The sequence below is a fragment of the Aphelocoma coerulescens genome, chromosome 9 (assembly GCF_041296385.1).
Source record: "Aphelocoma coerulescens isolate FSJ_1873_10779 chromosome 9, UR_Acoe_1.0, whole genome shotgun sequence".
Lineage (NCBI taxonomy): Eukaryota > Metazoa > Chordata > Aves > Passeriformes > Corvidae > Aphelocoma > Aphelocoma coerulescens.
Window position 1 is genome coordinate 24339731 of NC_091023.1, and position 10358 is coordinate 24350088.

At 41.8% G+C, this 10358-nt stretch overlaps 1 long non-coding RNA gene across 1 annotated transcript; it reads right to left on the reverse strand.

Moving 5' to 3' along the window:
• Positions 1-838: 838 nt before the first annotated feature.
• Positions 839-7525, reverse strand: LOC138114904 (uncharacterized). Its single transcript, XR_011152871.1, has 4 exons — positions 7369-7525; positions 5281-5492; positions 3236-3364; positions 839-884 (listed from the first exon to the last, which is right to left on the reverse strand). It is a non-coding gene; the product is annotated as an uncharacterized lncRNA (long non-coding RNA).
• Positions 7526-10358: the final 2833 nt, after the last annotated feature.

Sequence of the window (10358 nt, forward strand, 5' to 3'; positions counted from 1 at the left end):
TGATCCGTGTCTATACACTCAGGGTGACACCTGTGACACCCTGAGCCACAAATATCACAGAGACCAAGATTTCATGGATTTCAGGGATTAGAGGCAGGTAAATAATTCATGGGCAGTACAGGGGATGGATGGTGGTGACAGTGACGGACGCTGCCCCAAAGCCCAGCTGAGTGCGAGCCCTCCCCACGTGAGCTTGCTGTCCCTGCAGGGCTGGGCATTGTTCCCAAAATATTCCTGGGAGAAGGCAATGGGGTCATGGATGGGACAGTGCACACAGAGCTGGGAGCTCACAGAAGCAAATCCAGTGCTAAAGGAGCGCCCTGCCAAGCCCTGAGTGGCCTGAAACACAAAATCGGATTTTACAGAAGTTTCACTACATCGTGTTCTACCACCTCCTTTTTCTCTGGAGTAAATTACCTGCAAAGATGGTATCAAAGAATTTCTGGGCACTGTACTGAAGAGGAATAATGGCAATTTCATAGTGATTTCACAGGATTAAGCATGCACCACACAAGAAAATTATGACAGCAAAATCCCATTTGTTACTTCTCCAACACCGAATTTTTCCTCTCTTTGGCTGGCAATTAGTTATCACAAAAGTTTCATCAAAGATTCAGTTTCTTTAAATGTAGCACAGTCAGAGTAAGATTTAACCAATAATTAAGCAAATTGGACTTGGCTTAGTACACAGGAAACAGGATAATTCATAAACATTATGAATTAGCAACTTGAATATTCACACACTGTTTGAGATATTTTTTAGGACTGATAATATTTAAATGTGCCATGAGAAAATAAAAGTATTTTGCAAGTCTATTCGAATGATAAATTCATTTACCTGCATGAAGAGAGGGTAACTGCTGTTCAAATCAGGGGAGATTGACCTGAAAGAGAGAAATGTAAATGGGGAAGCATTTCAAAATCCCAGCATGAAAGGATGACGCAGAACCTTTCCAACAGAAGAAAAAACATCATGGATACAGTAAGAAGAGAAAGAGAAATCCCTAAAAAACCAGGGAAATTACAGACAGATTTGGGCCTTGCAGACCGTAGAGAGCGAATAGTAAGACTGAAAAGAATATTTTAAATAAAAATGATGTAGAGAATGCTCAGCAGTGTTCGGCTGGGTGCAGTTCCAGCCTTTGCAAAGAGGGTCAGCAGCCACAAAATGAAGCTCTCAAGTGCTGTTCAGTCAATTCCAACCCTGCTCTGCACGAAGAGGAGTCAAAAATTGAGGTGGAACTTTGAAATCTGAAACTTTTCCCAGAAGGAATGAGAGGTGGAAACACAGAGTGGCCTCATGGGGTGTTCAGTCAGGAAGGGTGTCAGGGTCTGAGCTGCTGCCCCATCCTCAATGAAGGAACATGATAGCCAGAAGGAAATGTGAGGCCTGGAAACCTCTCCTGAAGATGGACACTGGCCCCTGTCCTACAAACTCAGCGAGTCCAACACCGTGACAGTGTTTTGATGGAAGGCAGAAAAGCAGAGGTGGAGGATTGCCCAGGGAAGCTGTGGCTGCCCCTGGATCCCTGGAAGTGTCCAAGGCCAGGTTCACGAGGCTTGGAGCAGCCTGGGACAGTGGGAGATGTCCCTGCCCATGGCAGGAGGGTTGAAAAGAAATGATCTTTCAGACCCCTTCCAACCCAAGCCATTCTGGGATTCCCAGAGGTGCAATTTCTCCCACCTCTCATCTTTTATTTGATGCTGCAAACCAGTGGTTGGACCAGGACTGAGGAAACAGAGGGCTCAGATTCCAAGACTCCCTCAACCACAGGAAGTTTAAAAGGTTATGCCCCAAAATCCCAAAGTCTCCACAGCCACTGAATCCCATCCACAGGCCCCAAACCATGAGGTGTTTGGAACATAAACTGGGACTGATGCATTTTGGGCCCAGCAATTTTTGACCTGAACACTTCAATCCCACCTTAGCTCTGCTTTAGGCACCAGATTTTTCTATTGACTGGAAATATATTGAATTGTGTTCCACAGAGTGTTCACTCAGTCACTGAGGAGGGGCCTTCTGTGGAAAAACCCCAGAAATATTTAATGACCACCTCCATGAAGAGGGTTGGGTATGCTCTGGTTTTGCTGCTCCTGCATTTGGAGCTGCTAAGTTGGTTGTGTGCTTGCTCAATAAACATGAAACCAGGCTGATCATTATGGAGTTCTGCTATTTCAGTGCAATTCATCCCCATTTTCTCTTTGATTTCTCCTCTTTCTTCAGTAGATTGGTTTTTAGCTGAATGAGCCTGAGTTGTCATTTGGAGTTTCGCTGTTACACCTTTGATTCATGTGATAAAACAGCAAATGCAGCCGAGAGCATCAAGAACTGTCTGTGGAAATGCTGATTTACTATTGCACTGCTTTGTTCTGAAAAAGATACTGAAATAATGAATCTGTGGCACAGAAAAAATATCCCTGGACTGGATTTTCCAAATATTAAAGCTTGCTTTACAACATAGTTAATGAATTTTCATCTTCGAGTCCATGGACACATAGGACACCTTTATAAATAGTTAAATTCCAAGCTACTGCAGGCCAAAGTCTAATAAATGAGGATAAATAAACAGGATGTTGTGTCTGTACTTTCCTGGGCAAATACTTTGCAAGGAAATGAGCACTGCTAACTAAATTCCTGTTATTTGCCATTAAAACTATGAACTGAATTTTGGGCATTCTCTAAAACAAATAAACTAAATTAGGGCATTCTTATAAAAATAACATATTAATCAGTATGCACATCGTGTGTTATGGTCATCTATTATAACATAAAAAATAGAATTATGCTATTCATCCTCAGTGCATGAGAGCTACTAAATTAAAGCCTCCACACATCAAACTTTAACAGCAGTGAGACAAAAATGAATTGTGCTGTGGCACAAAGTCACACCTCATGGTCACTCCACTGCATTTCCCATTCAGTCGAAGGGTAAAATTAATTAAGATGGCATTAGATACACAGCAAATACATGAAAAAATAAGTGGCCTGAGCAGATTTCATTAAGTTCTAATGTGGTTTAAAATTGGTTTAATAGGTAAGTTCATGACACAGCACTTTTACTGCTGCTGAAAGGTCAAGGAAAGAAACAGAGGGCCAGGAGTCCACAGCTTGAGTTTCGTGGCTTTGGATGTTGATTTTCTTCAGATTTTAATGACACTGACTGCTCTTTCATTTCACTTGGAAAACACAGGTAGGATTTCATCATCAGGATTACCCCAGAAAGGGAATACTCACCTAAATAAGGGAATTATTATGGTTTGCTTGGTCAGCCGAGTTCCTGGTGTGGGAGGATTCCGAGTCAAGGCAACAGCAAGCACGGAAAGGAGAGGGAGAGTCCCCAGTGTGAGTCCATGTCCTGGACACCTATAAAAGGGGAATTCAAATGTGACACTGGATCACCTCAAAGGTGCTCAACACATCAACACCAAGAGTTTTATTCCAGGAATATCCTCTTTGCCTCGGAATCACAAACAAACATTTTGAATTTTCCAGGCTAAAAATAACTCACTGAAATATCAGAGCTATTCATATTCCACTCTGATGGTCTGAGGGCTGTTTTCCACAAAAAATTTAATGCCTGGGTGTAAGAACCCAAACTGGTACTGACAGCAATACCAGTACATGCACATCTCATCTCTTGCCCCTGGAATCCATAAAAAGCATGGAGATAAAGGCTTTATTAGCTGACAGAGACTCACTGTTCTTCAAGTCTTCTTACAGCACTGTAAAAAACCTCCACAAATACCTGCCAACAACGGGTGGCACGTATGGGATCCTGTATTTACACACTGGAATGGCTGATCCCTGGGGCACATGGTGTCTTTTTTTTCAGTCCGTGCTCTGCAGCAATAAAACACTGAGTGCCTGTGAATTTTCCAAGGAAATCCTTCCTGTTCCATGCAATCACTGAGCAGCCCTCTCCATTTTACACGGCATTAGCTTCTCTTTTTATACACTGCTGTCTCCTCCACACTGGGGTGTAAGCAGACAGGGAAAAAAGGAACAAAGTACCCTCATAAAATAAGATTGCCAAGGGATGCCAAAAAGCTGTTTTCTCCTAAATGTGGATCGTCGCTCAAGTGACTCTGGGACTCCAAAATTTACACAGCCAAAATCTGGCTCTACACAAGCATTAAAAACCAAGTTATAACCACTTGGAAAAGCTGCAAAGTTTGGGTTTTTTGAAGTTTCAAAGTCACCAGCACTGAGTCAGAGCATCTCTGCAGAGAGGGACAGGGACCCAGCGAGTGGCAGCAGCAGCACGAGGGGGAGGCAGACAAAAAACACCCTGGCAGATGTGGGAGCTCAGCTTTGATGTCAAACAAACTCGTGTTTGAGGCTTCTCTTTTCCCTGCCAGTCCCTTGGACTGCCTGGATTTCAGGGGGGTTGAAAGCCTCAACAAAGCTGAGCTGAAGATATTTTAGGACGAGGCTGGGATTGTTCCCACCACCCCCAGGAATCGCAGTGTTATCGCTGCTGAGTCTTTGATCAACTTGTTGCCTAAACTTGGAGTGATTTGTCATTGATTTGTCATTCCTTTCCTGCCTGGAGATGCAGGGAATCTTGGAGAGAGTGAGTTAGCAGCTTGTCAAAGCTGTGACTGATGAACAAGAGTGCCTGCAAGAGGCTCTTTTTGCTTGGCAGCTTTGCTGCTGTCGGGTGACTCTGGAGGTGTCCTGTTCCTCTCACTTCCTTCCTTTCCTGAGCACAAAGGAGCAGGGACAGACCTGGATGGAGCAAGGCAGCCCAAGGAGATACTCGGGGGTTCTGCCTCTGCTTTATGGATGAAATTTTAACCTAAGCTATACCTGTGATTCACTTTCTCAGGCTGAAGTTACAGGTGCCCCCAGTAATGAAGAAAATCAGCAACTAAACCTACCAAAATTACATGGAAAGAATCTTGAGAAGCAAAAGCAGCTGGACAGCACCCGTGGCTGGGAGAAGAAACTGGTAACCAGCCTCAAGAAGCTGAAGCAGAAGCTGGAAACAGTGGAAAACTGACAGGGAAGGGTCAGAGAATGAAGCTTTTCACCATCAGCTTTTTGAAGTAGAAAAACAACATCTCTCCTGAAGTTCAGAAAGCTCACTAATGCACAGCAATTTATTTTGGGATCTTAAAATCAAATGTGGGATAGAGCTGCCAAAATCCCACTTTATCCAACTTTGCAGTATTTGAGCCGTTTCTCTGGATTTTGTCTCTGCTTCTATTTTATGTCACAGGATAGATCCTGACAATGGGAAAAATTAACCCAAATAAATTCACTGTGTAGTCACTTACCTGTTATTTTGCCAAAAAACAAGTGGTTCAGTCTGTTCATGAGATGCTGAGTCAACTTTCTGTTCAAAAAGGAATTGAAGATGCCAAGCACAGCTATCAAACAGAGGCATCATAAATGAGAAAGGTCGAAACAGCTCCTTCCATAGGCTTCCAACAAGTTCTTTATGATCACTGACTTTTAATGCCTCTTCAAGAACCAGGAATTTTCTGAACTGGTAAAGAAATGGCATGTTTTGTCAAAACAGAAAAGAGAAAAACAGGATGACAAAGTAATTCTATAATTATCAGTCTGACAGTGATCCCAGGCCAAGGAATGGAACGACCAAGGCAGAGCTCATTAAGCACAGAACTAAAAAAGTGTAATTAACACCAATCAAACTCAGGTTTATAGAGATTAGATCGTTGCCCAGCTAATGAGGTTTCTCTTTGTAAGATTAGGGGTTGATTAATGAACGGTGAAAACATAAGAAACATTTAGTTTGGGTCCTGGCTGGTTCATTTCAAAGAGTTAGGAATGAACGTGGTGGAAAATGGGATGAGCTGGACTGTGTCCCAAAATTAAATCCCTGGAATCTGTTGGGATGGGATTGTCCAGGGTTCATGTCTGAGAGGGTTTCTGTGGGTCATCACCTCACACAAGGCACTTTGAACCAACACTGTACAACCAGCCAGAGCCAGAAGGAAATCCACAGGCACATTCCTAACCTGGTAAGAGGCAGTTTATTAAATCCCAATAAATTGATCAATAACAATGCTTGCCAATACTCATTTGCTCTCTCTTCCCTAAGATCCCTCCAGTTTATCTCCTACCCCTGTCCCAGTCTGAGGGATGCATCCCCATGTTTATCCATCATGCTCACCTGATAAAATCTTTCCATTTGTTTATTTTTAAATTGTTCATCTTTCACTGCATTCACTGCACTTCACCCTCTCACGTGTTAAACACTCCGTGCTATTTATTCATCAAATGTCACCCCAGAGCTTCTCTCTGCTATTGTCACCCTTCTCTTTTTCCCCACAGATCCCATTTTTTCCAACCAGTTCCATCAGCATCCTCTCATTTTTCTCCAGAGGGCCAGAGAAAACATCAAATAAGAGCAGTTCTGAGATTGATTCTTCAGAAATTCCATATTTGAGTCACAGAGTTCCTTGCAGTGCAAATCAAAACAAACTTAAAAGTCTACCAGAAACTACGTGGTGAACAAGATGGAAAATGTATTATTCAGGCCAGGTGAAAGAGATAAGATCCAATTTTTGAACACTGGGATAGAAAAATATACTTAAAACTAAAGATATTTTTTAAAACAGTGACCAGAATTGATCACGATGTTTCAGTGATTATTTAAAGCTGGAAATATTCTAATCCAGACAACGTATTCTAAATGGCCTAAATTAATTTTTAACATAAAGCTAAAGCCATGGCTGCTGGATTGTATGGTAACAATAGGGTTTTTTCATGTTTTATGATCTATTTTGAGTCTCAAGTTGATTAAAGAGGCAAAATTCCTGATGGAGTGAGAATACACCTCCTCCCCTGTGAATACAAACCTTGAATATGGATGTTCACACACACACTCCTCAGCATTCCCACATTTTTCTGCCTTTTGCACTTCCATACAGTTATCTACAGCTCAGAGTGAATGATTAATTTTGGATTTGCCCTCTAATATTCCTTCTGATGCTGCATTAAGTGATCTAAGGATGCTAATCCCTTAGTGCTCCACACCTCGGGCCTTTCAGGCTGTCCTAAGCACACACCCCACCAAAATCTGGGCTTTTTTCTCTGCTGTAAGAATTCTTTGGATAAATCTGAGCAGAGCACAGAAAAGCATTTACAGGACTCTTTTCAGAAAAGTTATGGCTTCAATTAGAGCTGTACAGGAGCATCACCTTTGGAAATTAGACTTCAGGACTTCTGTAAGCACAAATTATAAACATTCATAAATCAGAACCCAAGAAAGTGGGAAATTCCACGTGGTGTCTCACATCCACCACCATTTCACTTTGCTTGCTCTTCCCTAACACAGAACAGTGTTTTGTGAGAAGTAAGAGATCATTCTGGAGCAGAAATTCCATTGGGATCTTTACCTTTGGGTGCTTGGTGTAACTCCTTGTGGCGTTTCCCTGCTGGAGAGTGGGTGAATCCCAGCACGGTGGCCAGTGTCAAAGGCTGGACTTGCTGCCCTTAAAGGTCTTTTCCAACCTAAATGATTCCATGATTCTCCAAGTCAGCAGCACCTTTTTCCATAGGAGGCTCCATCCTGTGGCATGAAACAAGAAGGAAAGACAAACTACAGAGGAACAGTTCAAATACTGCAAGCTTTGGATAAAAAGAGATTCCACATTTGCTTTTAAGGTGCCAAAAACTTACTCCAGACAGAGCCAGGTATTGAAGACAGCTTGCAGGCAGCAGAAAGTCAATAGAAAGATTTTCATGAAAATATTTTATAAAATTTTTATTAAAATTAATATTATAAAAAAATGAGATTCATTTAATAAAGTTTTTGTGTTCCTTTCCACTTTTTTTTTTTTTTCCCTGAACTTTAAGACTGGATAAAAGAGGCCACAGACACAGGTAGGCAACCCAGTGCAGCCAGAAGTGCAGGAGAAGACAAGAATCCTTCCCACTTTCTCTTTATTATGAAATAAAAGTGGAGCAATGAATCATCCCAGCACAGACAAATCATCCAAAACATCTTAAAACAGGCACTGAGTGACTGCTGCAACATCACCTGTCAGTCAATCAAAGGAATGCAGGGCTGAATGAGCCCAGGGCCAACTGGAAACCCTTGGCTTCAGGGAAACAATGGGATTTTGGAAATTCCTTTATTTCATTTCCTCAATCCTTTATTTTCAGCCCATTTGGGAAAGCAGAGGCCAGCATTCCCAGATTTCCCAGGTCATGAAGCCAATGAGGACAGCTCAGAGGGCACCACTGCCCCAGCAGAAGCAGAATCACGTGCAAAGAACTTCCCACAAATTAATTCCTGTGCAAAGGACTTCCCACAAATTAATTCCCACTTGGAAAAAACTCACATATTTTAAGAATAGCAGTTATTCCCATCTATAAGAATATTCACCTTTTTTTTCTCCTATGGCCACTGGCTTCATCCCTGCAAAGAATTCTGTGTAAATAAATAGAGTTTCTACCAAGGAGACCACTCTGTAAATATAGAACATAAAAATACCATATACTATATAAAAGGAGTAGATATGCTATATAAAAACACTGTATAAAAGGGATTTTTTTTTTTCTTCAAAAGAATTTCTGGCAGGTGTTTGTGGCTGAAAGTACCACCCATAGCTCTTGTCTTGATTTCACAACTGTTCAGATAATCCAGCTGTAAATATTTTTGTGTTAAACTCTTTTTGGAGGAAAAACATTCATTTAAGCCTTATTTTCTTTTTTTTCCCCCTATTTGTCGTAATAAGTTTAGCCTGTAAATCCCAATTCTTTTCCCACATCAGAGCTTTTACTTAGAATCATAAAATTATGGAATCTTAACATTATAGAATCAAGCCCAACCTTTAAGATATATTTGCATATATTCATACACATTTGTATATAAACACAAAGCTTTAACAGGGAAGACACAAATATATGCCATTAATCTGTGAAAACCCTGCAATGATAATCATAAAAACTTTAGAAATGTTGGATCTGGGATTACTTTTTGGAATTAAAATTATTGAGCCAAACTTTTTTCTTTCCCTATTCAAAATACAGAAGCTGAAGAGAAGAACACACTTCCTGTTTTGAAACACTTGCATCAAATCATGAATTGAACGTGTAAGAAAAACAAGCTCTTCCCTCAGCTTAAAAAATGAGGTCACTAATATTTAAAAATACGACTTTTCCTACAGGTTTTGCCCACCATGGCTTAACCCTGAAATCTGGGAGGAATTTGCCATCTGTTTCCTCTCACGTCACACCCTGAGTCAAACTTCCTCAGTCCCGGGGCTTTCTTTTGGCAGATGATGCACAAAAAGTGGGTAAAAATAAAAAAAGCCCTTCTGAACTCGACTGCCAACAATGCCTTTAACTTGTGCTCTTTCCCAGGGCTAAATCATATTTATAAAATATGTGTTATGAGAGGTGCCATCAACTATTTATTAATATTTTGCTGACTCAGAGAGCTTCTGACAGAGCCATCAGTGGAACCCCAGCTGAAGACGACGTTTCAACACAGCCATGGCAACTGGAGACCAGAAATAATTTGGAGCAAAGTGAACTTTGCATCTTTTTAATCTCTGAGGGAGCTTCTGACAGCGGAGCTGCCTGCGAGCCCTGCTCTGGAGCTGGCTCAGCAGGGCTGGGAGCAGGGCAGAGCTGTCACCACGTCTCAGGAGGTGCCAGCAGGGCACCAGGCTGGCTGTGAGGTGGTCCTGACCTGCCCCTGGCTGCCTGAGCGTCCCTTCACTTCCAAACATCTCAAAGCTCCAATTCCTGCATGGATGAGGCTCCCCGGGCCACCTCCATGGGGTCTGGGCTGATTTCAGCTAAGAAAGACTCACCACAACTTCTTTGTGTTCCCACAGGATAATCAAACTAAAATATCCAGGACTCCCTTATAACAATTTTGTTTTAAATTTGGGAGTTTTTCTGCAGGTTGGAATATCCTTTTTATCCCAGAGTTTTCCTCCTTTTCTGCACTCGAGTTCTGTATCACACTGACCACCCAGTTCCAAGGGGTGTTTTCATCCACTTCCAACACAGCCTCCACTTTCCCTTCCCCCAGCCCATCTCCTCCTGTTGGAGAATGGTTAGAGGATCAGGGACATAGATTATTGATAAAGACAAATCAATAAAAGAGCTGTGCAGGCAAAGGCCTGCAAGCAAAGGTCTGCACGAGAAAAAGCCTCCATGAGAAAATGCCTGTGTTAGAAACAGGCCTGAGAACCAAAAGGGAGTTTTTAGGAGGTGCAGTGCTGTTCTGATAAAGATGTGCTGACCATGAGAAGGGAGGAAGGTCTTTGATCTCTCAAGTCAAAACATAAATAATAGAAGCTTGCCAAATGTAGTCTTTTATCAAACCCAATTATGTAGAAGTAAGAATGTGCTTTTGTAAGTTTAAACT